Source organism: Pseudorasbora parva, chromosome 18, assembly GCF_024679245.1.
Source record: "Pseudorasbora parva isolate DD20220531a chromosome 18, ASM2467924v1, whole genome shotgun sequence".
In the NCBI taxonomy this organism is placed as follows: Eukaryota; Metazoa; Chordata; class Actinopteri; order Cypriniformes; family Gobionidae; genus Pseudorasbora; species Pseudorasbora parva.
In genome coordinates this window covers 5450014-5475013 of record NC_090189.1, presented here as the reverse complement: position 1 = coordinate 5475013, position 25000 = coordinate 5450014, and the positions used below count along the sequence as shown (strand labels likewise).

At 40.9% G+C, this 25000-nt stretch overlaps 1 protein-coding gene across 1 annotated transcript in view; it reads right to left on the bottom strand.

Annotated features, from left to right (window-relative positions):
* LOC137046472 (synaptic vesicle glycoprotein 2C-like) overlaps positions 1-16545 on the bottom strand; it is a 76258-nt gene extending 59713 nt beyond the window's left edge. The window contains exons 1-2 of the mRNA XM_067423713.1: positions 16527-16545; positions 3866-3976 (exon numbers count right to left, since the gene is read on the bottom strand). The gene's annotated coding sequence lies outside the window, so the exon portion shown is untranslated. The remainder of the gene's footprint in view (positions 1-3865; positions 3977-16526) is intronic.
* Between the last annotated feature and the right edge of the window lie 8455 nt (positions 16546-25000).

Sequence of the window (25000 nt, the reverse complement as noted above, 5' to 3'; positions counted from 1 at the left end):
AATTAACTGAGAAGAAAGAGTACATTTTACTATATATTTACAAATAGTATTTAATGTTTTATAGTCACAGCACATTCACCTAAAAATACTAAGTAAATTTTAATCTGAAAAGCAAAGTGTGTTTGAATCTGCCCGCCCCGTTTTTGTTGTTGCTCAAAAAGATCCCGGTTCAGTGGCAGAGACGGTCGGTTTGGGATGTCGCTTTTACATGGCTGACTTATTCTGGGTAAGTTCTGACTTTTCTATTTTAGATTTGTGATAACGATGTACTTCGTTTTGATGGTTTGATTATTGCATAGACGTTACGGTTTAAAATTGACTAAAAGTGAGTTTTAATCACAACAACGGTAGCTAAAGCTAAAGCATTATCCACTTCTATAAAGTTGAGACTGGTGTTTAGTCAAAGATAGAGGGGATTAAATGTAGTTAGCCACGTTCTTGTAGAAAAAGTCACCCTGTCTGGTTAACTTCAAAATAATTTAATGTTAGCTGGCCGTGATTAAGTGCTGGCTGCCTGTGTGTGTGTCCTCTAGCTAATGTTAGCATTTTTAGCAAGTGTCTAAGTTGTTTTTATATCCACTGAAAATTTCACAGCAATTATTATATCAAAGCATAAGTTAGTCTGCACTCTGCACTAAAGAAGGAAAGTTTGGATGACAGGTGAACTCTGATACCAAATAAGCATTGATGTATAACGTTAGCAACAAGTGCATGAATGTCAGCAATTCTATTTTAGTGAGCTAACGACATGAAGGTCCGGTCACCTTTTTAATGAAAATAAAATGTAATGTTATAAATGTAAATCTATTTCTTAAATGGAATTGTGTTCTTTCTTTCTTACAAACTGTATGCAGGAGGACAGTCGCAGTGTTGCCGCTGAACATATCCTTAAGATGGTCGTCCATGGAGCTGATCGAGAGGATCCAGTCGATGAATGAGCATTAAGGAAAAGTGACCATTCTGTTTCAGCTGGACTATGCATGTGCTCGTCATTAAAGGGTTAAGTTAGTTCAGTTCAGTCAAAAATGAAATGTCTGTCATTAACTCCTCTCCCTAATGTCGCTCCACACCCGTAAGACCTCCGCTCATCTTCACACACAGTTTAAGATATTTTATATTTAGTCAGAGAGCGTATGCAAGTGTATGCACACTATACTGTCCATATCCAGAAAGGGAATAAAAACATCATCACAGTAGTCCATATGAGACATCAGTGGGTTAATTAGAGTCTCTTGAAGCATCCAAAATACATTTGGGTCCAAAAATAACAAAAACTACGACTTTATTCAGCATTGGCTTCTCTTCACCGTTTGAATCTTTATTTGAGGATTGAACACAAACACGGAAGAGAAGACAATGCTGAATAAAGTCGTAGTTTTTGTTATTTTTGGACTCAAATGTGATACATTTCATATTTGGCTGAACTAACCCTTTAATGTTAGTTATGCCACTGTTGGCTGCTGATGTTTAGTTGAACCATACATGGTTAATTCTACAGTTATTGTAAATTATAATGAATGTACCTTAACTACTTAATCAGTTGATGTGAACATTACTGATTTAATGGTTAATTGTAAATTTTGACATAATAAACTGTTCAACTTTATTGTATTTATGTGTGATTTGTGATAAATGTATTTGATGCAGAGAACATTATTACATTTATTTGGTTTAAAATAGCAACATTTACATAATAATAGTGAGTAATATAAATTAATTCAACTAAGTAATTCAAAATGTCAAATGGACAAACATTATAAAATCTACCTAATTACTTCATAAGAGTAAATAATACAGATTTATAAAATTTACTTGATTACCTTTAATAAATACAACATGCTAAGTTAAATATAATTAAGTAACATTTACTTAATGTCTTTGCAAATGTTACATTTATAGTTAAGTACATTTTACTTGATATTGGCAAGTAAGTTGTACTTGATATCGCAGCAGTAAATTTTACTTAGAAAAACTGAGTGCAAATTGTTACAAAGATTTTATCAAGTAAATCTTACAAGTTGTTTTTATCAGTGTAGTAACGAAACGTTCTCAGCTCCAGGACAGCGCTATAGTTGTGTATTCACCGCATCACTCTCTTCTCTGAGGCAGGTTGTTTCACGCACCGCAGCGTTCACCCTTTTACTACCACTCGGCGAAAAGTCATCGGTCTGCGCGTGAATCGCCAGCACAACCGGGAAAAGCCATCAATCACGGTCCGGCTCTGACGCAAGCTGCGCCCCGTAATGAGATTTCGCCTGTCTTGACATTGTGCATGGGAATCAATCCCCCTCCCTCTCCGTTTTATCTTTCCGTCACACACACACATCTGCTCCGCGAGCCTCCATGACTCACAGTTTCAGGTGGATTTCGTTCTGCTTCTGACAGTCACGCACATTTTGCTCTGTCAGGGAACGGGTTCCTGAAGTGAATCTCTCTCGCTTTTAATAATCCGGGACACCACCGGGAGCCCCTGAGGATCACACACGCACGCACACACACGCACGTCTTCTCCAGAAAAAGGTTGATCTACAGCATAAGGGTTTTTCAATGGCCAATACTTAAAGAAAGAGTTCACCCATTTTTGGCAAAAGTAAAGAATCTTTATCATACAGACGGTAGCATCTGTCAAGCTAAAAAAACAACAACGCAGTGAACTTCTTATAAAAGTGGTCCATACGACTTTAACCTATGCCTCCTAAAGTCATATAATGCTTGTCATGAGGAATAGAAGAAAATCCAAGTCATTATTCACTGACAAACTTCTCAGATCACACAAAGAACTGCTAGACGTGTCGGTGACGTTTGGTCACATGACATGCGAGAACCAATGATGTCGTTTGAGGTTGCTGACGTCACCCACGCCATATTTAATTTGAGGTCCCCGCACAAAGTTATGGCAGGACTTCATAAAGGCTTAGAAAATAGTGCATAATATTTAATTTACTGGATATAGTCTGTAGAGATGCACACCTGTTCTTTACCAGATTTAAAAGATCAACTTAACACAAATCCATTCTAACACAGTCCTGTTTAATTAGAAAACAACTAACAAACACATAATTGTGTGTGTGTGTGTGTGTGTGTGTGTGTGTGTGTGTGTGTGTGTGTGTGTGTGTGTGTGTGTGTGTGTGTGTGTGTGTGTGACACAGGTATTACAGGAGAGGGTGAAATATGAGGACATTACCCATGTCCCCACTTTTCAAAATGCTTATAAATCACACAGAAGGAGTTTTTTTAGAAAGTAAAAATGCAGAATGTTTACTGTGATGGGTAGGTTTAGGGGCAGTGTGTGTGTGTGTGTGTGTGTGTGTGTGTGTGTGTGTGTGTGTGTGTGTGTGTGTGTGTGTGTGTGTGTGTGTGTGTGTGTGTGTGTAATTGTTACCCATTTGGAGACAACCTAATTCCCATTGCTGTTCAAGAGCAAACCCAGTATTTAAACCTGCATGAATAAACTGAAATATAGTCTAATCTAAAACATATGAATGATTTTGATGAATTTATGCATGTTTTAGGTTTTGCATGCTTGACTCTTTTTTATTTAATTATAAAAACACAATTTCATGTCATGGTCTTCATGGGAAAAAAGCACAAGTGGCTGTCCAGAAACAGGTTCAGACGAGACGTGCGCGTTCTGCTTTAGTTGCCTCTTTGCGTTCATGCGTTAGAGTCCGAGCGGCGCGTTCGCGTCGTGTTTGTATTATGGGGTGTCAAGTTAAAAACAGTTTAAGTTCACCGCTCCGTTTTCACGCAATTAACGCAACAACGCGTCCGAGTGAACGTTTCCTGTGTGCAACTAAAGTTTATTGCACGCGTTTGACTCGTGCGTAAACGTACAGGACATGTTAGAATCATTAGAATCACTTACCGACTGAACGGAGTCACGGGCATCTGAACACGGGAACGCGGATCTTCCTTTGGCGTTTTTTCTCTCCTCACAATGCAGCAGCCGCGTCTCTCTGCAGCACTTGAAGAAAAGCTGAGAAGTGATGGAGAGAGAGAGAGAGAGAGAGAGAGAGAGAGAGAGAGAGAGAGAGAGAGAGAGAGAGAGAGAGAGAGAGAGAGAGAGAGAGAGAGAGAGATCAATAGTTGTATCGCGGGCAGCCCCGCTCAATGTGACGCGGGGCGGGGCGGGGCGGGGGGAGAGCAGCGAGCGCGTTATGATCATAGTGAGTATATACTATGACTGTATGCGTGGATATGAACACCCTGTCCCCCACCCACCCGTGACGCATTGCTCTTTCTCCGAGTCACGATTCTCTGGAGGCTCTGGGGTTTTCTCCTGCTTTTTTTTTTTCTTTTGGAGTGACTCGTGTTTTAGTGTTTTTAACTTTCTGCGCATCCCCCAATACTCACGCCTCAACGGAACAATAAAAAAATAAAAAAATAAAATAAATGCGGCACTTGGGTTTTGATTGCGACTCATCGTGATTGAACTCCCGCCAGGCAGGAGATGGAATCTTGATAGTTTTTACGCGGGAAAGGCGGGACGGCCATGGAACTCTCCATGGTGCTGAAGAAAACACACAGAACAGATACAGAACAAACCCTACAGGTCAGATCCTTATAAAACACTACAGAAGCCCAAAGAAAAACCTTACAGAGCCACATCAGATATGAAACATAACATACCTTATACAACCATAGTGAACAAATCCACTCTGACCTACACAGAACCACACACATCAGAACCAAACAGAATAAACCCTAAAGAAACACATCCGTTTTGAAATAAACATCTAAATCTATGAACTACACAGAAAATCCCACATAACTGCATAGATCAGATGCATAAAAAGACAATCCCCTCAGAACCATATATCTAACAACACATAATCACGTACATATATTGCCTAAAGTATTGAGACACCCCTCCTCGCTCTCAGGAGCTCGTTGAACTCAAGCGTGGTACTGTAATTGGTTGCCACCTGTGCAATAAGTCCATTCGTGAAATTTCCTCACTACTAAATATTCCACAATCAACTGTTAGTGGGATCAGGGGCGTAGCACCAAATTTTGGGCCCTGGGTACAAACCATCTTGCTGGGCCCCCGTACCATGTATGTGTATGTATAGAAAACTGACTTCTAAGGCCCCCCCCTGCCTCGGGCCCTGGTTACTCAGTACCCTTTATCCCCCCAGTCCCATGCCCCTGAGTGGGATTATAACAAAGTGGAAGCAATTGGGAACAACAGCCACGTAAAATCAAAGAGTGGGGTCAGCGCATGCTGAGGCGCACAGTGCGCAGAGTCAATAGCTACAGACCTCCAAACTTGGGTTTCCATGGCCTAGCAGCTCATCCAAGTCTTACATCACCAAGTGCAATGCAAAGCGTGGGATGTCTGTCTGCGAACAATCACGCTTCTCTGTCTGGCTATCCGATGGATGAGTCTGGGTTTGGCGGTTACTAGGAGAACGGTACTTGCCTGACTGCAGTGTGCCAAGTGTAAACTTTGGTGGAGGGGGGATTATGGTGTGGGATTGTTTTTCAGGGGTTGGGCTTGCCCCTTAGTTCCAGTGAAAGTAAATATTAATGCTTCAGCCTACCAAGACATTTTGGACAATTTCATGCTCCCAACTTTGTGGGAAGAGTGCGCGAGACCCCATTTCGCTTGGCTCTGTGCACGTCAAATTTTGTAACTTTGCGTGCAGCTCCGCAGCCGAAGAAGCACGAGTTCAGGGAGAATCTGGCCGAGCATGACGTCTCATCACACCGGCACCCGGTCTGCGCGTCCAGTATAAACACCTCTCCAAACGAGGTGGACGCAGTCAACGAGAGAGACGAGGAAAACAAACAAGCATGCAAACGGAAATTATCGCGGCCGGAAAAATGATCGAGCTCATTTTTTTTTTATTGAGCGATTAAAGTTGCACTATGTAGTATTTTTGCAGTAAAATATCCAAAACCCACTAGGCCAGTGTAATACATTTTGTTCAGTTGAGTACTTACAATATCCCAGATGTTTGCAACTATTTGTAAATTGTGAGAAAATTGCTATTTTAACCAATGACCCGCGACGTTTCAGCATTGCGTTTGAGGGAGTCGCCTGTCAATCGCGTCCGTCATATCTGCGCTACCCTCGGTTTTATTCTGCAGAAGCACTTTTCTCTTAGCAGTGTGAACATGTCACAGCAGCGCCGAGCGAACGCACAGAGTAACATCATAACATCATTTTAAACACACTTAAATGTATCTAACATGATAAACAGAGCTGCTTTACCTTATAACCATGACCGGAAAAAGCGTAAGTGTGCGCGCCTGGCGAATGTGTCCCGTCATAATAAAAGTCCCAGTACTCGCGAGCCGTGTGTGTGTAACAATCGCTCCAGCGGCCGTGCTCAGCTCCACAACACTCGGTCCTGCTCTGCTTCACACTACAGTAACGTTAATAACTGCATCCATGAACATGATTTCTGCCCGAGTCCTATTTTCCACCGGCTGTGAGGGGAAGACCACATGTCCCAAGATACTGCGCTCAAACTTGGCGTCATCAAACTACGCCTATGTTTAGAATAGGCGCTATCGCGACAGGCGTATGTACAACCATGAACAGTAGAACAGTATCCACTCTGACTCACACAGAACAAACCCTACAGAACACATAGATCGGATGAGCACATAATAGATCTGTAGAGAACTTTAAAAAACCTCATAGATCAATGCCTAAAAACAGACCCTACTGAACTAGACAGAACAAACCATACAGAACCAAATCAGATCCTCTCAGAACTACACAGATCCATACAAAACAGACCTTACGGAACCACATCCATAAAAGAAGCACAGACCACTGACGGATGAAAAAGAGAACAGGAAAGGAAAGGTTCACGCTCACTTGACCTCTGACCCGTGACGTCAGCTGCTCTCAGAGTTCACAGCACAGACTTTAACAGGGGAGTTTTGATGGGGTTTCAAGTCAATGTCCATTAACATCACAAAGGCATAAAATGAAGAAGAGGAGCGTGTGTGAAACGAGTCCCTGCCACGAGGAGGGTTTTCTGTTTTGTTCCGAGCTAAACGGCTCCCTGGAGAGCTGTTAGGAGAGAAATCCATCTCACATCCTATCCGGCCTCTCAGAAACCACCCGAACTCTCTGAATGATCCTCTCCTCTTGGAAATCTTCAGAATCAAAAGAGGGATGAAGATGCAGGAAGGAAGAGTGCAGGGTTCCCTGCTCATTCTAACGGCCGCAATAAATATGCTAATGCGCTCACATTCACATCCAGCAGCTGTTTAGAGTTTTTCAGCTCAAATGGGCTCTAATAAAGTTTCCTTCTCTCTTCAGATTCAAGAAACTTTACTGGCACCGTAAAAAAGCTTTACATTTCCAAAGCGTTAGTGAGATTATACTGTATTCACACACACACACACACACACACACACACACACACACACACACACACACACACACACACACACACACACACACACACACACAGTTTTTTATTGGCTGATTTAATGAAATGTATATAATGCAGTAACTGAATTAGTGAAAAGTACTTTTTTATATATATATACATTGTTTTTTTTTAATAATTTAAAATATATTTTATATACACTGATCAGGCATAACATTATGAATATGTGAATAACTGATGATCTCTTCATCATGGCTCCTGTTAGTGGGTGGGATATATTAGGAGCAAGTGAGCTTGCAGTATTGTTCATGTGCACACACTGTCATGCTGTTGTACTGGCGTCCCTATGATCATTATCATGCTCTCTTTGATTTGAATAACTCCGCCTCTAATCCACTTAAGACTTTCCCTGTGAATGTGAGAGGGCGGGCATGTTGCCATGGTGATGACATATTGATCAGAGTCTGGAGCAAAGGGTTGTGGGACAGAAATCAGTCGGTCCCTTGTGTGAGGAGCTGATGATCAGATAATCTATAAACATAATTTGACCAAAGGGAAAAAAAACTAACAAAAACAACAAGGATCAAATTACCACACAATAAAAACTAAACTTATACTTTATTTTAAGGTGTCATTATAACATATCTGTCTGTCTGTCTGTCTGTCTGTCTGTCTGTCTGTCTGTCTGTCTGTCTGTCTGTCTGTCTGTCTGTCTGTCTGTCTGTCTATCTATCTATCTATCTATCTATCTATCTATCTATCTATCTGCCTGCCTGTCTGTCTGTCTGTCTGTCTCTCTGTCTGTCTGTCTGTCTGTCTCTATCTGTCTGTCTGTCTGTCTCTATCTGTCTCTCTGTCTGTCTCTATCTGTCTGTCTGTCTGTCTCTATCTATCTATCTATCTATCTATCTATCTATCTATCTATCTATCTATCTATCTATCTATCTATCTATCTATCTATCTGTCTGTCTGTCTGTCTGTCTGTCTGTCTGTCTGTCTGTCTGTCTGTCTGTCTGTCTGTCTGTCTCTATCTGTCTGTCTGTCTGTCTGTTTGTCTCTATCTGTCTGTCTGTCTCTATCTGTCTCTCTGTCTGTCTCTCTGTCTGTCTGTTTGTCTCTATCTGTCTGTCTGTCTGTCTGTCTGTCTTTATCTGTCTATCTGTCTGTCTCTACCTGTCTGTCTCTACCTGTCTGTCTGTCTGTCTGTCTGTCTATCTATCTATCTATCTATCTATCTATCTATCTATCTATCTATCTATCTATCTATCTATCTATCTATCTATCTATCTGTCTGTCTGTCTGTCTGTCTGTCTGTCTGTCTGTCTGTCTGTCTGCCTGTCTATCTTAGGTAGTCCACTGTACACCTCTGTCCCTCTCTTGCCTGTATTATGTTATATTTTAAATTGAAAAAAGCGCAAACTTGGTTGTAAATAGCAACACAATGTTCTCAAATCTCTCTCTATCATTATCTGAACATGTGATATTGGTTTTAATTGATATGCAATTATGTGCATCAGTGGGCATCTAATTTCATGCAAATAAGCTGAGAAAAAGGGAGCTGTTAGTTAAGTGTGTGTGTTTGTGTGTGTGTGTGTGTGTGTGTGTGTGTGTGTGTGTGTGTGTGTGTGTGTGTGTGTGTGAGTGAGTGAGTGAGTGAGAGAGACAAACCGTTCCTGCTTGCTGATAAACACACACACACACACACACACACACACACACACACACACACACACACACACACACACACACACACACACACACACACACACACACACACACACACACACACACACACACACACACCTGCAGGGGTGAAGCTGAAGACCCCTGTGGGTGGATGGGAAGGGTGTAATTGGTGCCTGTTTAAATTCTCCTGCCTGCCAAAACATTCACTTCTGCATGCAAACTTTTAGAAATGATGCTGCTCATTATGCCACAGTCATATGCAGTTTTCAGACACGCATATATGCTTTGAGCTTCAGAAAACATTACTTCAATTATTGAGACTTAAATATATTATTATATATAATGATCAGGCATAACATTATGATCATGGATAATATTTTGTTGGTCCTCCTTTTGCTGCCAAAGGCCTGACCCGTCGAGGCATGGGCTCTACTAGACCCCTGTAAGTGTGCTGTGGTATCTGGCACCAAGTTCTTAGCAGCAGATCCTTTAAGTCTTGTAAGTTGTGAGATGCTGCTTCTATGGATCGGACTTGTTTGTTCAGCACATCCCACAGATGCTCGACTGGATTGAGATCTGGGGAATTTGGAGGCCAAGTCAACATCTCAAACTCGTTGTTCTCCTCAAACCATTTGTGCTTGTGTCAGGAGCATTATCTGCTGAAAGAGCCACAGCCACCAGATAATACCGTTTCCATGAAAGGGTGTTCATGGTCTGACACAATGCTTGGGTAGGTGGAGCGTTTCAAAGTAACATCCACATGGATGGAGGACCCAAGGTTTCCCTCCAGAACATTGCCCAAAGCATCACACTGCCTCCGCCGGCTCGCCTTCTTCTCATAGTGCATCCTGGGGCCATGTGTTCCCCAGGTAAGCAACACTGAGCATCAATGAGCCTTGGCCGCCCATGACCCTGTGGCCGGTTCTCCACTCTTCCTTCCTTGGAGCACTTTTGATAGATACTGACCACTGCAGACCGGGAACAGCCCACAAGAGCTGCAGATCTGGAGATGCTCTGACCCAGTCGTCTAGACATCACAATCTGGCCCTTGTCAAACTCGCTCAAATCCTTACGCTTGCCCATTTTTCCTGCTTCTAACACATCAACTCTGAGGACAAAATTTTCACTTGCTGCCTAATATATCCCACCCACTAACAGGAGCCGTGATGAAGAGATAATCAGTGTTATTCACTTCATAATGTTATGCCTGATCAGTGTATATAAAGGTGAATACATATTATTTACACTGATGTAAAGCTACAGTATATACTGTAAAGCTGATTTCTAATTATATATATATATATATATATATATATATATATATATATATATATATATATATATATATATATATATATATATATATATATATATATATATATATATATATATATACGGTATATAGCACAGTTAAAGGGTGCTGTGGGCAGACAGAGAGCCTTAAACCCCATTAATCACTGTAATTGCAGCCCGGGTGAATTACTGCTTTGTTATAATGGCAGAAATATAAAAAAACTATTAAACGCTGACATTGGCTGGACCTCAAGAAAGGACTTCTTACGTGAGCCTCCACACATGTGGTATTTTTCTCTGTCTGTCTGATGTAATTAACCTTGCCGTCTCCTCCATCTCTCTGCCTGACCCTGAGAGCCGCTGATTTTACCCTCAGTCAGTGGTCACATTTCCCATCCTCCTTAAGTGCTGTTCTTACTCTCGCTCTGTGTGTGTGTGTGTGTGTGTGTGTGTGTGTGTGTGTGTGTGTGTGTGTGTGTGTGTGTGTGTGTGTGTGTGTGTGTGTGTGTGTGTGTGTGTGTGTGTGTGTGTGTATGTGTATGTGTGTGCCCAATGTTATCTGTGAAACTCAGAGCTGGATTTAAGTGTGTCAAAGCAGTAATCAGTGCAACAGGAGTCAGAGGTCAAAAGAGAACTCAGAGGAGTGAATTTTATACACTGTAAAAAAAAAATCCGTCATATTTTCTAGTGACTGATCACATCTAAAAATTTCAACTGGCCAAATTGAATTTCTGTGAATTGATGCAATTTATTTAACAGGAATTCAATTTGGCCAACTGAAAAATTTAGATGTGTCAATCACTAGAAAATGTTCAATTGGAGACCTACATTTTTTCTACAGTGTACTAGTTAAACCAATAGCAGACAGGGGGTGGAGTTAAAGGGCAGGGGGAGGGGCCAGTATGTTTTTTATTTATTTAAATTAAATACTTTTATTGGCACCTGCTCAACTGTTTTAACATTGATAATTATTGGAAATGTTTCTTGAGCAGCAGATCATCATATGATAATGATTTCTGAAGGATCGTGTGACACTGAAGACTGAAGTAATGATGCTGAAAATAACAGCTTTGATCACAGAAATTTAGCGTTAGCGTCAGTTCTGGCAGGCTAGGTAGTCAAGACGCTGCTAACGCTATTTGGTCTCATCAGCTGTTTCTGCTCAGCTGAGATGCATCAGCTGTTCACACTCCCCTCGCTGCTAATGGCTTGATATTAACAGCGCGCATATTCAAACAGATTCAGTTCGCTCCCAACTGCTGTTGCTTGCTCTTTGCTGCCCACCACCTCCCCAGCTCCGCCATGTCGTGTATAACGTGGCATTTTACTTTGTCATCGTTGCTGCTCTGTTCATAGGGGGAATAGTTCAGCTCTCACACCCCTAAACTGTGCGAGCGTTCCCTAATGCTGCTGCTGTCCTCTGACTCTCTGCTATTTCATGGTGCTCATGAAAGGTCAGAGGACTCCCTGAACAGAGCCATACCGCCAAAACATTCATTCAAAATTATCAACTTGGATTGCAATTTATTCAAAATTCCTAAATCATTTTATTCGTTCTTGACTTAAGAGACCTGACAAAAATAAAATATATTTTACATTTAAACAGAAAGCAGGTAATTTGTAATCAATTATTATTATTATTATTATTTATAGTTTTTACTGTGTTTGTAATCAAACAAATGAACCCTTGGTGAACAGAGAAAAACCTCAAAAGGCCTTACTGACCCCAAACTTTTGAACGCGATCTGAATGAGTGTGTGCTGTTTAATGATGGATTTGTGTGGGAATTCCCTGTCTTTACCCGTGGATTTGAGCTGGCAGGGAAATACTCAGAGGAATCGTTTGATTCAAGGCCGAGAAACCCGATATAATGCCGAACGGCCCTCTGTGAATTATTCAATGGTGGATTTGCAGCTCTTTCATCCTTTGGGCTTCTGACAGCACAGACCTGCTGCCCACTGTGTGTGTGTGTGTGTGTGTGTGTGTGTGTGTGTGTGTGTGTGAGTGTGTGTGTGTGTGTGTGTGTATGAAAGGGATTCAAGAGACACGCGGATGGTTTCGCAGACGGAAATGCTGCGTGAATGTGTGTGTGTGTGTGCTGGAAAAGCCTGAAAGCCCTAATGAATGACGTCCGTCAGCGGATGTTATTTTCAAGCGCCGCCTCGCATGAACTAATTCTGTTCCCTTTGCCTATTCAACGGTACAAAGACAACACAAAAATTAGATCTCTGCAATATCTCTACAAATTAGCAGACTTTTGCTGAAGTTTCCTGAGGAAAACACTCCAGTAATCTCACGTGTCTGCTTATCAATGTCTGAAACTGAGCTTAAAAGTCAGAGATCTCAATATGAACTCAAATATATCTCATCAAATGACCTGAGCCGCTCTCCACATCCATTTTGCAGCTCTAGACTCTTACAGAGGTCAACAGTGGCCACCCACTTTTTCAGCTGTGTTGGTTCCAGGAGTATTTTTCCATTAATTTCTCCCATAGGTATTTTTAATTTGACTTCATTAAAGCATTATAATCCATGAACTAAGCCAACCAGCTATGAGGTGAATCATAACACTACAAACTTTGATTTGAAGCAAAAACGCTTTTGAAAATCAGACAAAAAGACAAAGGTACAAGACTGTGAAGTTAACGGTTTTAGTAAGAGAAAGAACTTCAATCCCATGAAGCATTGCAAACAGCATAATCAAATTAAAAACATGGATAAAAATGAAACTACAACTTTAAAATGTTGATATTGAAAAATATATATTTAAATATTTCAGTAGATTTAGAGTGTAGGGAGACTGGATTACATCATTCGCAGTGCCTCATGGAAATGGGCGGAGCTAAAGAGCTATTTTGGCGTGTTTTGCTTGTTTCAACTCTCTGATTGGTGGAATTTTCTGTACAGCATTATGGGTAATGTAGTTTTATTTATATTTTTTAATAAAGATATCTAAACTAAACACTACAAAAGAACTGTCTCCTGATCTATAAAGGAGAAATACAGTTCTGAAACCTACCTCCTTTCCTGCTGTCTTTACTCTGGAAACACTATATTTATCTCCATTTCTCTCTCTGGGTTCTGTTGCTCATGAATAGCATCTGCTTTGACCTCAGGGTTCGGCCGCCCGTAACGGTTACAGCACTTATCTGGGCCTGAATAGACAGCGACTGGCTCTTTCATAGTCCAGCCATACAAACCCTAATGTGAACATCTCCACACATCCACAAACAACCTGCCTTCTGCTGTAGCGACCCGGTGGTCACATGACAGGTGTGACAACACGAGCCGACAGGAGTGGGCGGATGTTGTCCTGATGTGTCAATCATCGCTGCCATGCCTAAACTGTTACTGTGTTACTGTCACTGACAGACACGTCACACTCACATGCTTTATGGCGAAGGACAATTCATTGTGTTTTGTTAAAATGTTTCCTTTAGGCTTACACTATGGGCCAAACGTTTGGAATATTTAAGAATTATTAATGTTTTTGAAAGAAGTCTCTTCTGCTCACCAAGTTTGCTTTTATTAATACAATAATAATACAATTTACAACATTTTTTCAATGTGAATATACACTATATTGCCACAAGTACTGGGACACCCCTCCAAATCACTGAATTCAGGCGCTCAATCACTCATGGCAAAAGGTGTATAAAATCAGTCACTAGGCCTGCAGACGCTTCTACACACATTAGTGAAAGAATGGGTCGCTCTCAGGAGCTCAGTGAACTCAAGCGTGGTACTGTGATTGGTTGCCACCTGTGCAATAAATCCATTTGTGAAATTTTCTCACTACTAAATATTCCACAATCAACTGTTAGTGGGAAAATAACAAAGTGGAAGCAGTTGGGAACAATAGCCACGTAAAATTACATTTACATTTACATTTAATCATTTAGCAGACGCTTTTATCCAAAGCGACTTACAAAAAAGGGAAGAGCAATAGAAGCAACGAAACAAACAAGGCCAACAACCTGTAAGAGCTGTAAGAAGTCTCAGTTAATTAGCACAGTACACCATTTTTTTTATTTTTTTTTATTTTTTATAGCCATCTACAACAAAAACTCACGTACGCAAAATACAGAACACTGGATTTTGATAGCCATGATAACAACCCATTAGGACTAAGGCTGTTGCCCCAGCTGTTGTCGTTAATGCAGATTCAGTGGCCCAATGGGTTGGTTTTGTATGGCATTCTAGCTAAACGCGCAGCAATAGCCATCTACAACAAAAACTCACGTACGCAAAATACAGAACACCGGATTATGATAGCCATGATAACTATGTAACACACCCGCCTGAAGGCACAAATCCGGATGAGAGACGTAGATATGATCCAGGAGTGTGCGCTTTTGGTCGTTGCTGTGGTGATCAGTAAGTGCTATTCTGTATTGGTCAAGTGCAAATGGAAAAGATGTGTCTTAAGATGTTTTTTAAAAATGGCTACAGACACGGCAGCACGAATTGAGATCGGCAGGTCATTCCACCAGGTGGGAACGGTCCAGGAAAATGTCAGTGAGAGCGATTTCATGCCTCTTTGGGATGGAACCACGAGGCGCCACTCACTCGCAGAACGCAAGCTTCTGGAGGGTGTGTAAGTCTGAACAAGCGAGTTTAGGTATATTGGTGCAGAGCCAGTGGTTGTTTTGTAGGCGAGAACTAGTGCCTTGAATTTGATGCGAGCGGCCATTGGCAACCAGTGCAGTCTGATGAAGAGAGGCGTAACATGCGCTCTCTTTGGCTCATTAAAGACCACTCTCGCCGCTGCATTCTGGATCAGCTGCAAGGGTTTGATAGTGCATGCTGGAAGCCCAGCCAGAAGAGCATTACAATAGTCCAGTCTGGAGAGAACAAGAGCTTGAAACAAGAGAAAATTACAGAGCGGGGTCAGCACATGCTGAGGCGCACAGTGCGCAGAAGTCGCCAACTTTCTGCAGAGTCAATAGCTACAGACCTCCAAACTCTGTGTGGTCTTCAGATGAGCTCATAAACAGTGTGTAGAGAGCTTAATGGAATGGGTTTCTATGGCCGAGCACCTCATACAAGTCTTACATCACCAAGAGCAGCGCAAAGTGTGGGATGCCGTGGTGTAAAGCACGCCGCCACTGGACTCTAGAGCAGTGGAGATGTGCCCTCTGGAGTGACCAATCACGCTTCTCTGTCTGGCTATCCGATGGATGAGTCTGAGTTTGCTGGTTACCAGGAGAACGGTACTTGCCTGACTGCATTGTACCAAATGTAAACTTTGGTGGAGGGAGGATTATGGCATGTGTTGTTTTTCAGGGGTTGGGCTTGGCCCCTTAGTTCCAGTGAAAGTAAATATTAATGCTTCAGCCTACCAATTTCATGCTCCCAAATTTGTGGGAACAGTTTGGGGACAGCCCCTTCCTGTTCCAACATGACTGCGCTCCAGTGCACAAAGCGTCGGTCCATAACGACATGGATGAGCGAGTTTGGTGTGGAGGAACTTGACTCGCCTGCACAGAGTCCTTAAAGGGATAGTTCACCCAAAAATGAAAATTCTGTCATTATTTACTCACCCCCATGTTGTTCCAAACCTGTATGAGTTTCTTTCTTCTGCTGAACACAAAAGATGATATTTTGTAGAATGTTTGTAACTAAGCAGATAGAGCAACCATTCACTACCACAGTATTCAGTATAACTATCTCTTTAACTCAACCCGATAGATCACCTTTGGGATGAATTAGAGACGAGAGACTGTGAGCCAGACCTTCTCGTCCGACATCAGTGTCTGACCTCACAAATGAGCTTATAGAAGAATGGTCAAAAATTACCATAAACACACTCATAAACCTTGTGGAAAGCCTTCCCAGAAGAGGGTAAGCCAACTCCATATTAAACCCTGCTGATAATGTGCATGTAAAGGCATCCTTTTGGCAATATACTGTATGTTAAAATGTAATTTATTCCAGTGATCAAAGCTAAATTTTCAGCTAGTCTTCAGTGTCACATGATCCTTGAGCAATCATTCTAATATGGGGATTTGATACTCATGAAACATTACCTAGTCAATATATAGGTAGAAATCGTAGACTGATCCTCATTAAAGCTGAAATATCAGAGGAAATACATAAAGCTAGATTGGGGGATCAAAAAGGTTGAGAATCTCTGCTTTAAATCCCTATAGTATAAAGGAAGATATTTTTATGAGGATTGATATGGTTCACCTTTGAAGGACATCTGGAGTTGTGTCTGGGGTCAGGGACACACACTGTTAAACACCTGGCATAGGTGCGGTGGAGTCTGCGGACGCCTGTTTGCTGACATCAGGTGCGGCTCTGTCAATATATCTGATCTGAGCGAGAACAATGAGCAGGAAAACCCATCAGCTTTCGGCACACAAACTACTACTGCATCAGAGACGAGGAGAGAGAAAACAGAGAGAAAGAGGGAGTTAGAGGGAGGCGTGGGGGCTTACGGATCTGTCAGACCTCTTCCTCTCGCTGTCATCTCAGTTCACCTCCGCCGATAATAAATAGCCGCTGACTTTGATGTTAATTGGCTTTTTCTCCACCAAGCAGAAACCTGTGTGTGAAGAAATAAGGACTATAACACTCTCTCTTCCTCTACAGCGTTTGTAAAATCCCTCAAATCCGGTGTCACTTATGGTGTCACCATAACGTTCATATTGTTATCATATTGTTAGGAGATCAGACACACCATTTTCACCAGCTGGACCATAAAACTTGAAAAAAATCCCACACTTGCTATGCATTCTAGCCCAAGTAATAAGGTTAGAGGGTTGTATCACTAACCCTATGTATGAGCATTGTGTTTAGATGCGACTTACATCATCTTTAAGTATTATTTTATTCTGAGCCACGTTTCCTCATATAACCATATTTGGAGGTTAATGGTGAAGAGCAGGACTGTGTTGAGCTCTAATGAAGAGCTGTGATGTGTCATTTAGTTTCCTCCCACACACACGGAATCCCCACTCTGCAGCGTCTGATTGGTCGTCTGAAGTCACATGAAAGATTTCCAGCGTGAGTCGTGAGTGGAGGAGGGAAATCCACCCTGAAGGGATTGACACAGCTGTGTGTGTGTGTGTGTGTGTGTGTGTGTGTGTGTGTGTGTGTAGCTTCGTCTTTACATGATCACAAATTTTACACTTCAAAACACCGACTCCAAACGCTGATGGGTTTCTCAGTGATGACACACAGTTCCTATCATCTTTGCGGTAATTGACTGTGGTAATATTGCCAGTCTTCAGTCAGACGCTCTTCTTTTCTCAGAAGCAGAACTATCATCTTTCTACAGTGAATTATAATGGAGGGACAGGGAGATTGTATTTGTGTAAAAGGAAATAGCTCATCCAAAAAGGAAACATATCATTATTTACTCATTCCAAATCTATATGGCTTTCTTGGAGCACAAAAGGAGACATTTTAAAGAATGTTCACGCTGCTCTATTGAATGTGGACGTCACCATGTGCTCAGTTCTTCAAAAAGTAAAAATACACTGTAGTTTTGGCAAGCTTGACTCTTTTCTCAAATATTTTATGTCTTGATATCTTCCAAGACAGCCTATGATAATTCACATGCATTACAGATGTTGTTAGAACATTACAATAAATTCCTGCCACAAGTGATAGTCTCATCTCAAGTCGGACATGAACGAAAGACTGCTAACTCAAGATTAACTTCAGATGTGTTCAATATGAAAAGAAAAGCACTAAAGCTTAGAAAAAGAATGAATTCAGCTGGTTTTTTCCATTCTGGCGTGTTTTTAAATCAGGATTCATTATGAAACAGCATTTCACAGGACAGGGTGTTTTATATTCAGTGCATGCAAATGGAGTCAAATGTTTTAAAGCTGCTAACACACATCACGGCCCACACACACGCTCACGTTAATGGTGTTTTTCAGAGCGCTGTGCTTTTAAACCGTCACAACACACTCACTCAAATCTCACTAAACACTGAAACTAACACAGTGCAGGCAGAAAAATGAAACTGTCAGTGTTTGTCACCTGCCTGTAGAAGAACCAAAGAACATATGGGAGAACAAATCATATGTTTAAATAACTTTCAAAGAACAATATAGACTGGTCAAAGTCATTTCAATGATCTCTAACACATGTTGTGCCCATGACTCAAAGCAATTAAAATGTATTATAATTTGTAAAGTTTCACAATGGCGAACAAGCAATGTGTTTGAGCCTGGCATCTTCTGAACACTAGGAGGCGATGTCTTCAAATTTCTCAGGTACCTACAGGACATACGATCAATGATCTCTACCAAATTTTGGGACAATAATTCAAAACGTTTAAAAGATATGATCATTAATGTCAATGTTCACAATGGCAAACAAGCTATTTGTTTGATCCTGGCAAAATTAAAGGTCCTGTTTTTCGCGATTCCATCTTTCAAACTTTAGTTAGTGTGTAATGTTGCTGTTAGAGCATAAATAATACCTGTAAAATTATAAAGTTCAATGCCAAGCGAGATATTTTATTTAACAGAAGTTCCCTTTCAAAGCCTACAGCGAACGGCCGGTTTGGACTACAGCAGGAAGTGCAGTGATGGAATAGCTGCGTCTCATTTCAGAAGGCTGCGTCCTCCGGAGGTCGCATTTGAAGGCTGCATACGTCATAAGGCCGTCTCATTTCAAAAAAGTGAGTAGGACACTTCAAATGCGACCTCCGAATGCGTCCTTCTTTCAGAGGATTTCGGAGTGTGCATGAGGTGTAGCCTTCGCGGCTGGAGATAACCCATAATTCTTTGCGTCGCCGTTAACAACCGTCATAAAAATTTTTTTATATCATATGAAAAAACGGCACCACTGCCAGATATACATGCGAGTGTAGGTGTGGTGTTTAAAATGTAAGTTCAAGCTTGTTTTTATTTTTAAGCTCTATTACCTCAGATAGTTGTGGTTAACAGGATTACAACGCTTTAGTGCTTTTTAAACGTTTAGAACAGTACATTGCTGTCAAGACAAGAAACATATCATAGTAATTTTCAAGTTATAAATAATTTTCATTCATATAACTGACGTGAGAGCGCAACGAGGCTGAACGTGTTGGCATAGCAACGTGATACTTCCTGCCTGTGCGTCCTACAAAGGACGTCTCGTTTAATTCTGATTGAGGACACTCCGTATACTGCATCCTCCGGAGGACGCAGCCTTCGAAATTTAACGAAATGAGACACAGCTAATGACGTCACTTGAACCGTTTGTTGACTAACCCTCCGCCCACAAGAACACGCAAAATAGGCGGCGTGGTCTCGTTGCTCTCTCTTACATGGAGAAGAGCGCGCATTAAGCGCTGGCATCTCCCCGTTATGGTAAGAGGCGGGACCTTTCCGGGCAAAGTGCGCTAAGCTGCTGTCCAATCACAACACGGGAAGCGCTGGCCCAATCAGAACTCGTTACGTGTTTCTGAAGGAGGGACTTCACTTTTTTTAGCACTTTGGGATTGTTTTTAACTATGAAAAGGGCTTTACAAATAAAATATATTATTATTATTATTATTATTACTTCATAGAACAAGGAAATCATCGCCTGATTTTTAGGACAGAGGAAACAGCGCTGTACAGATAAGTCAATTGTGTGGAAAACACTGTGTTTTTACATGCGAAACATGAACTCCTGTTATATTGCACACTGTAAACATAATCAAGCTTCGAAAACACGCAAAGAACGAGACCTTTAAAATCAACATATGAGGCATAACCCAAAGAATCCTTAGACACCAAGAACCTTAAAAAACATACATATATATTTTAATACTATTTTCTACAAAAGAGTAATTATTTTTTATTTTTTATATGTATATCTTCTAAACACTAGGAGGTGGTGTCTTCAAATTTATCAGGCACTTTCGGGACATACGTTTAATGATCTCTACCAAAATTCTTTGCAAATAAGTCAAAGCTTTTAAAAGATATTATAATGTATGTTTATTTTCAAAACGGCGAACTGGTAAAATGAATATTCATCGGCTTTAGCATGACCCACAGAATTTCGTATAAAAACCTTGAATAGAGTAAATGCAGATGTGGCCGTCTTTGATTCAATTCTCCTCAATAATGCAACATTTTTACTTTGAGAAAACTGGCAAAGGCCACATCTTAAATGCTAAAAAGATCAGTTGGTTGTTTACCAGTCCAAAATTGTCATCCAAATTTATCCCAACACATTAAAAGTTATAAATGAAGGCACAGTAAACAATTGTGGTCTGACTGCCATGTTTTCTGGCTGTGTGCTGTCAAACAGAAGTCTAATTACAGAACTGGAACACAAACGCTGGCGGACCGGCCCAGACCGGAGTGGGTGGCAACGTCTGCAACTGTTTCATTTTTTATCATGGGCTGAGTTTGCAGACGCTTTATGTGCGACGCTTTATTTTTATCTGGAGATCCAGAAAACGCTGATTATGTCATTTGCGTCAAAAGGTTTGTGTTGGGATTAAACTTGCCAGTTAAATGGATGTCTAGTTGAGTGGATGCAATCAAAAACTGTTTAATAAAGAGAAATACATAAAATAATAAAAACTGTCATTTACTCACCCTCATGTTGTTCCAAACCTGTGTGACTTTCTTTCTCCTGTCAAGAACAAAAACAAGTTTTTGAAGAGTATCCTGACCACTCTTATCCACATAATAAAACTGTGCAAAATGAGAAATAGCTCTAAAAACATTACATAAAATACAATTCTTGCATTACATTCCAAGTCTTCTAAGACACCTGATAGCTTTTTGTGAGAAACAGATCTAAATTTAAGATGTTATTGACATAATAGTTTCATACATTTTAAGTAGTTTGATTCAATAAGGGACATTTTTGTATTTTTAAAAGGTGTTTTTTATTTATTTTTTATTTTGGAGCTTGACATTAATTCACTTTCATGATATCTAGAAGAATAAAGAACAGAATAAAGAAAGTTTTGGATATGCTTTTAAGGGAGAAGTGATTCCTTTAATTAAAAAAAAACAATAGAAAACAAAAAGGATGAACTGTCAGCTAAAAACAATGACTTCTTCAGACAGTCATTAATATGAAGCAGGTTTTTTTGCACTCTAAAGATGGCGTTCATTTATTAGGAACGCGGAGGAGGCGTGTTGGTGACCTACTTGCCGTTGAATCTGTGCTGAGAATCACTAATCAATATGGACTCAACAGAACAGATGATATTACATCTATCAAAGACCCTCGTGAATAATGACCTGATCACACACACAAACACACCTAATGATGGATGGACAAGCCTGGACTTTACCTGAAAAAAAACATGCCATCGATCTGGCAACACTTCACAATAAGGTTTCATTTGTTAACAACATGAGTTAACATGAAATAAACATGAACAATGCTTCTAAAGCGTTTATTAATTTTAGAAAATATATTATTAAAATAACTGACGTTTATAAAGATCAATAAATACTGATGTATTGTTCATGTTAATTATGGACCTTATGCGACGGAGAAACGTTCGCGCAGCCATCTTTAGAATTTTGTCTTTGAACTTCTGTTTTTGCTATAGCTCTATATTTCTATGGCATTTTTATCCTGGGCATTATAATGTTTATGAGCAGTTTGCTCATAAGTATGTAAGGTCGAAATACAAACCGGAAGTCAAAAGTCCAGCGCAGCGCTGAAAAGGGGCGGGACTACACACAGTCTACAACGGGGGTTGTTGAATGCTCTATTCTGATTGGCTGATCAACGTTCTAAGGTGTGCAATTATTTTCAGAGAAATCCAGAGCTAAAGTAGTTCTTGACCGCATTACAGTTCCATATCACTTGGCCAAATTAGCAACATTTCCTTAGTAATGCCTTAAAGTTGCAGTGTGTAAATTTGAGAGGCATCTAGCATTCACCCATAGACAGTAAAATAAATGGACAGAGCTATCCCATTGACTTCAACGGTGGAAAATGAGGTCAACCAGAGGCACTCACTTCCTGATGGCTGAGCGAACTGCGCCGGCTCAGACTGAGCTTGATGACGTAGATGTGACGTGAGCCTCCTGTCTGACAGCTCTAGGTCTTCGAGTTGTGGAAAGTGAAATCTGAATCACGTTGTTTAAATATTTTCTCCCGTTGCTTTTGGCTCACTATGGGCTTCTCCTCATTCTTCCCCCTTGGCTTTATCGGACTTTATGTCTCCACGTCCCCCCGACTGCCTCATAGACAGTAAAAGATTGCTTCTGAGCAAGCAATGTCTATACGGTAATTTCTCAACTGTGCGACAGAGTCGCGTTGGTTATGATGCAATCGCTAGCCTATTTTTACAAAAACAGCTTCTACAGGGCGACAGTGTAAGATACAAGCTAATGGAGCCTTTTATGCATCGTCGTGTTTCTTTATAAATAAACAATGGACAAATGGAGTCTTTAAACGCCTCAGATGTAAAGTTATTCACTGTCAAAGTGACGCCAAAATGAATGGGAGTCAATGGGATGCTAACAGCAGGTGATGGCTTGGTTATAATGGCCGCCCCTATAGGTGGAACGCTTTCCGAGCGCTAGATTACCCCCTTGTATTCACCCCTCCCTTTCGAAGCACATAGAGAAGCTACGGTGGCTGACATAGGACAAAAACATGGTCGTCTGAGACAGCAGAGAGTGGCTGTCGCTCAGTAAAGTATGCCCGTTCAGGGCTACTGTAGAAACATGACGACGTAAAATAGTAAATTCTCTATTTCGCTAGCTACTCTTTCTGACAACAACATTTTTGCCGTAGCTTCTCAGTTTGCTTTGGAAGGGTAGCCTGACGTGGTCATACTCAATTCTAGTCTGAATATGAGTCTGAAACTGCTCCATTGGGTTGTGATTATGGGGCGTGTTTCAACCGAACCAGGAAAGACATCAATTGGACAGACCTACAACCAATCAGAGCAACGAAGTGACGCATTACGTTAGTTGTCAAATGTCAACAGAGCTCAACTGCACTGTGTTGCCAAGTCTGCGTTTTGCCCCCCCGGGTTGTTTTCCATGTCCGCTTGTTGAAGCGACTATAATGTGATATATAGACCCATGAATGGTTGTTTAAGTTTAGTAGTTGGCGGATTTTGCTGTAAAAACTTGGCAACCCTGTCTGCACGTGCGCTGAAATAAACGATCTTTGCCGGTGTTGTAAAAAAAAAAAAGATTTTAATGAAGTACTTACTCTACATGATCATCATTTCTGAGAGAAATAGTGAAGGTGAATGCAGATACAAACAAGCTCTCCGTTTAGGATTTGAACGAATATAATCCAAGCCCCTTTGATGACGTGATGATTACGTTACTGTTGATCATCTGTCCGTCATCGTCTAAAGCCGCCCTGATGATTTCATTGGTCCGAACAGTTTCTGTTCAGGCATAATCACTCCTCTATGGATCGAGGCCAGACCGAACCGCCCGAGCTCAAATGTTGTGGGCGGGGCTGAGTTCGGATGGTATCCAGGCTATCGGAAGGGAGGGGTGAGTGGTGGGTGATTGCAATTCACAACCTCACCACTAGATGCCGCTACAATTCACACACTGCATATTTAAAGGAGTACTTCAGCGCTGGGAAGATGAATCTGTATTTAAACTGGGTCCTCAATGTAGTAGAAATGTGAAATTATTTTTTAATTTGGTGCCTTCTAGACTGAGAAAATACAAAAAATGTATTTTTGTCCCATGGGGATAAAAGACTACAATTCCCAGAATGCTTCGCTGCCCTATGAGGCCATTCCCAAAGCCACCAACTTCATTACAGTGACTGAGTTAGAGAAGACACTACAATTAAAAACTGAACGTGTCTGTTCAATATAACGAGTCGCCGCGCGAGTGTCACAGCCCTGAGCACTTACTGCAGGAGTGAAAAAAATGAGCTGATGAGGTCTCGTGATGAGAGCTGAGGTAATCACGACTACACTCACAGCATACATTCACAACGCGAGTTTAGTCTGGCACGCGTTTCAGTTCATGCCTTTGCAAGCTTAACTTTCATAAAAATTAATTTGAGAAGTTAAAAGACTTACATCTCTCAGCATAGCTCCGTTTAAATGAGTGCCTGCAGCTGCGAGCTGAGCTGTGAGTGTGATCTCCATCCCTCATGTGTGGGTTCAAAACATGCGGAAATGTCTCCCTCTGCTGGCTGTAGTCTTCAGCCTTTGGCCAAACGTTCCTCCTATGATGCAAAAATCGTCAATTTGCATCATAGGAGGAATTTTTCCAGAAATAAAATGCATAAATCTCTTGTCTCAGGGAGATATGAGGGGGAAAAGCACAATCATTTGAATATACTCCAGGTTTTCTACTGATACAAAGCCATCTGCTAATCGCTGAAGTAACCCTTTAACTAAAATAATGAACAGTATATATCTTTCATTTTCATTTTTTTATTTATATATTTTAAAGTTTTATATAATTTCAGTCTTTTTTTTCAAGTAGCAATTTTTTTTTTTTGATTTACGATTTGAGTTACAGTTTTCGGTAACTATAATAAACCTGATAATGGGACTATATTGTAAAGTGTTATCAGATTTTTGTTTGTTCATGTGCACTTTTTTTGTCTCATATTTTTACATAAGAGTAGCCAGGTTTTGTTTGCACAACATGTATCTGAACTCTAGGTCATACTGAGAGAAATGGAGGGCCGGAGGGAGAAAACACAAAGAGAAAGAATGAGAAATAAGTGAGACAGAAAAGAAAGCAGATGTTTCA